Consider the following 4,922-nt stretch of genomic DNA (forward strand, 5'->3'; position numbering starts at 1 on the left):
GGGGTAGATTGTAACGACCTTGGAATTTTTGTGCTTATCTTTCCTTAAGTAGTTGTTTTTGGGGTAATTAGCGCTATACTCGATTGCTTGTGAAATTCGCATCAATCACTTTAAATTGTATCTGCATGGCTCAAAACTTGTAGATTAGTTAGCACTACGTTACTCTGAAATCTGGGATCCATTGCTAAATCCAGTTGTTCTGGGGAATTTTTGGAAGATCTGGATAGGACCTAGACCGCGCGTCGAAAGTCTGATAGCGATGATCTTAGGCTGTTGCGGTCACTATGTTGGGCTTGACCATCACCTCGAAAATCAAGTCCATGTGATGTTCTGGGTCGATTTATTTGAGTCTGGAGTGAAGAGTGTGAGAACGGTTGGAAATTTAATAAGTTTTTATGAAATCTGAGTCGTGTCGCTTGCGCGACGATTTTAAGATATCTAACCATTGGATTCTGACCCAATTTTACCCTCTGATCAGGGAAGGTGGCCCAGGCATATCCTTGTGCTTGTGGACCTGATCGAGATTCCGTGACCGTTGAATTGAGTGTGGTCCGCCACGGCTGATCTGAAGAGCCGGTCGGTACGAAAACTCAGCCTGACCTAGATCCATGGTCAGTGAGCTTAAGTCCGACCTTTCGTGGTTATAGGCCCACCAGAAGTGCTTCGTTGGATCGAGAGAGGCATGCTTTGGTTATAACCTAAGTATACCTTGTCCCTGGGGTTATTTTCATCAATTTGAGGCCTATTTATAGTCCTTAAACCCTAGCCCTCTTTTCCATACGAATTTTCTCTAACGCTAGCTTGGAAAGAGAGTGGAAAAGAGAGAGATATAGTGAGAGAGAAGTTGGTGAATCATCTTGGATTCTTTCTTGTTCTTCTTCATCTTTGAACCTTCACTTTGAATCGTTATTCTGACGATTCTGAGTTCATCTTGGGGTAAGTTAACCTAACCCTAATCTGTGTTGGAGCTTAAAATAGTCTTGGTGTTGTTGTATCTCATTTCTATCCTTGTTTTAGGGTATTCTATTGCCGTTGACGAAGACAACTCGTCTAAATCAGTTCGGTGTTTCTTTCCTTACTTAAGGTGCGGACTTTAAGTGTATAGGTTATGGTTTTCAAGGCTTTCAATGCCAGTGAATGATTTATTCCTGTTATGGATGAGATTTCACATGCCAAATGTTGTGTTTACGTTGCTTTCCTGATATGCATGTGTTATATTGAGATTTGTGTATTCTATGTGTATGTATAAAGTACCGTATACGTATAAATTATGCACTTGTGTTTGCCATGATTATTTGTCATGTATGCATGCTAGATGTATGTATGACAACTCCTTGGTAAAAGGAATTGTCCAAATGCATGTATTCCAACATACGTCATGTATGTTGTATCATGTATTCTAAGTGTTTGTAGAAATGCATGAATGATCTAAAGTGTAACTTATTACACTAATTGCGGGCGTTGAGAAGTGATTCTCAACACTCCTATTGATGTGCATGATTTCCTTTATGCAAGTTACATTCCATGTTATTTAAATTCAAGCATTACTTATGCTTACATTTATGTTAAGTTGATATCCTTCAAGTGTTTATGTACCATGATTTGAATTGTTATTTCCTTTACTGTTCTACATTCAATTCATATATCTGTTGTAGTGTAATGTGTGTGGGACTATGCAATAGTCCAGGAAATCGGTAATCGACCCTATGTTCGTGGTTGAGGTTGCTTTCGCCACGTAGGACGTATTAGACGAACCCGAGCCGTATTAGAGTTGGCGGCAATGGTTTGGCCACGCGGAGTGTTTGCATACTCTATGTCGTTCTACTCAACGTGCGCTCGTGCTAGTTGAGTTCGTCAAGTAACCCGATTGTCCGATGTATGTTTACCATGTATGGACGCTACTGCTTGAATCTAGGGTACCGAACTTACCAGTGAAATCCTAATAACCATGGTACCTTGATCCGCTAAGACTCATGAGCCGGACATGGTGGTATGGGACACCGTGGTCGAGCTGTTGGCCTACGCTGGGGTGACGAGCCTCCCATAGTGACCAGTGAGCAACTAAACTCGTGAGCCGATTATGGTGGTATGGGACACTATATTCGTGCTGTTGGCCTACATTGATTGGTGACGAGCCCTTTGTAGTGACCTCGAGCATGCCTGGATACCGCATTGAGGTGACGAGCCTTAGTGTAGTAGCGAAGGTATGAAAGGCGTGCATTGATTGGTGACGAGCCCTTTGCTACGACCTTAACCATATGATCGTATGAGATGTCTAGGATTGATGACCCTAGAATGGATCACTGTTTGGATGGTGACATGAGGAAGGTATCTTAGCTTCCCAATCCTGCTGTATGAAATGGACTAATAACAACTCGGTAATCATATCCATGCACCGCATTTGCATGTGCTTTGTAGATGTGGCGCACTTTGAGGTGGTGTCATGCGTAACGTAAGATGAAGACGCTGAGGGTGTACGCGTGAGGGCACGCATCGTTTTGCATACATCTTTGCATTAACAAGAGTACTTAGGATTTATTTAATTGTTCTGCTTTATCATTACTGCTTGATTGAACTGATAACATGTTAACCAGTGCCTTATTGTTCCACTGAGTTGATCACTCACTCCTACGTTCTGGGGCGGTGTTAAACACCTACCAGACTCTGTCTTAGGTTCTGATGTTGCAGATGTTGATGCGACTTTTGAGGCAGAGCGGGAGATGGATGATGATGAGGCTGCTTTCTCTTATATGCAGTTTTCAGACGGGTTCTAGCGAGCCTTGGTCTGATGCGTGAGACTCTGGGATTATTTTTGTGAATTTAAATGATATAACTTGATACTTATAATTTTGATAAGTAGCACTTTCATATGACCTGGTTTGTATATGTACTTCAGGGATTTACACTTGTACACATATTTTTCTATAAGTCTTCCGCTTGCTTTATTCACTCATCCCTGAATCATATCTGTGTTTTGGCTTAATCTATTCCATGTTTTATGCACTAATACAGTCAACATACATCCATCCTTAAATATGTTGCATAAGTGATGTTTTGGAACTCGGGAGCTGAGTTATGCTCGACCCCCGAATTTCAGGGCGTTACAGAGCAGCTCTCTTTGCTCAGGATTAGAGAGTAGTGGGGGTGATACTAAATACTGTTTGAGCTATTGGAAGGCCGGTTCACAATCCTTGGTCCATTATACCTTTTGTTTTCCTTTCAACTGTTTGAGAAAGGGAGGGACTTGTTAGTGGCTCGAGAGACGAAAAGGTTGAGGGCACTCTCCCCGTGAGGCACTGAATTTTCTTCGTCGTCTTAGGTGAGCTCATGTCCAGTAGGGCTCGGATCTTATCGTGGTTCGCCTCAATCCCCCTTTGGCTTACCGAAAAGCCGAGGAACTTTCCCTAGCTGACGTCGAAGGCACATTTACTCGGATTCAGTTTCATCTGATATTTTTGCAAGATTACGAACATCTCCTTGAGGTTGGCAGTGTGTCCTGTAGACTTGATATTCTTGATGAGCATGTCATCGACGTAAACCTCCATGGAGCGCCCAATCCACTAAGCGAACATTCTATTGATAAGTTACTGCTATGTAGCTCTAGTGTTCTTCAGCTCGAAGGGCATGACCTTATAAAAGTAGAGCCCCTTGTCAGTGATGAATGTCATCTTCTGCTTGTCATGGGATGCATGGCGATCTGGTTATAGCCCGAATAAGCATCCATGAAGCTCAGGAGCTCGTGTCCGGTCATGCTGTCGAAAAGCTGGTCGATTCATGGAAGGGGAAAACTGTCTTTAGGGTAGGCTTTGTTCAAGTTAGTGTAGTCAACATAGACTCGCCACTTCTCATTGGACCTTTTCACAAGGATGATGTTGGCGATCCAGTTAGGATAGTAGATCTCCCCAATAAATTCGGCTTCGAGGAGCTTGCTGACCTCCTCACCAATGATGGTGTAACGTTCTAGTTCAAACACTTGTCGCTTCTTCCTGACTAGTTGGTGGTCGGGGTTAACATTCAGTTTGTGAACCATCACCTTTGGGTTGATGCCGAGCATATCCTGATGGGACCAGGAGAATACGTCGATGTGTATCGAAGGAGGTTCATGATCTCATCCCGCAGAGCTAGAGCTAGTGATGAGCCGACCTAAACTATTCGGGTCAAGTTAGCTTCACTGAGGGGGATGGTTATGAGATCTTTTACCGAAAATCCTCTCTCGACCAACTCTTTTCGGGAATTGAGGGAAGTGATGGCCATCTTTTGGTGTTGCGTCCTCAAATCCATGGAGTAGCATTGGCGAGCTTCCCGTTGGTCTCCCCTAACATGCCCGACCCCGTGCTCAGTCGAAAACTTCATCGTAAGGTGGTATGTTGATACCACTGCTCATAGAGTGTTAAGAGAGGGTCATTCGAGGATAATGTTGTAAATGGAAGGGCAGTCGACCACAAGGAAGTCGATCATCATCATCATCTGATTTGGTCCTTCTCCGCAGCAACATGGAAGAGTATGGATCCTTTGGACGTAACCTTATCTCCTGTGAACCCGAGTAGAGAAGTTTTGATCGGTCGGAGTCAAGATCTTCCAACCCCCATCTTGTCAAGGGTGTCAATGAAGAGGATGTTGGTCGAGCTACCGGTATCCACTAAGATTCGAAACACTTTGCGGTTGGCTATAGTCATGGCTACCACTAGTGCGCATCATGAGGGTGGTGGACACCTCGGGCGACCTCCTCGATGAAGGTCAGTTTGCAGGGAGTTACCCTCTATTCCTTTAGAGGTCAGGATGTGAGGTGAATCTGATGTTCTGGGTTATTATGGATGATGCTCCAAGTATAAGCTTTGCGTGCTGGGTTCAAATCTCCTCCTCTTGTAGATCCATCGAAGATGGTGAAGAATTCTCATGTAGCCTCGTTGTTGTTACCATTA

The sequence above is a fragment of the Magnolia sinica genome, chromosome 12, assembly GCF_029962835.1.
Source record: "Magnolia sinica isolate HGM2019 chromosome 12, MsV1, whole genome shotgun sequence".
In the NCBI taxonomy this organism is placed as follows: Eukaryota; Viridiplantae; Streptophyta; class Magnoliopsida; order Magnoliales; family Magnoliaceae; genus Magnolia; species Magnolia sinica.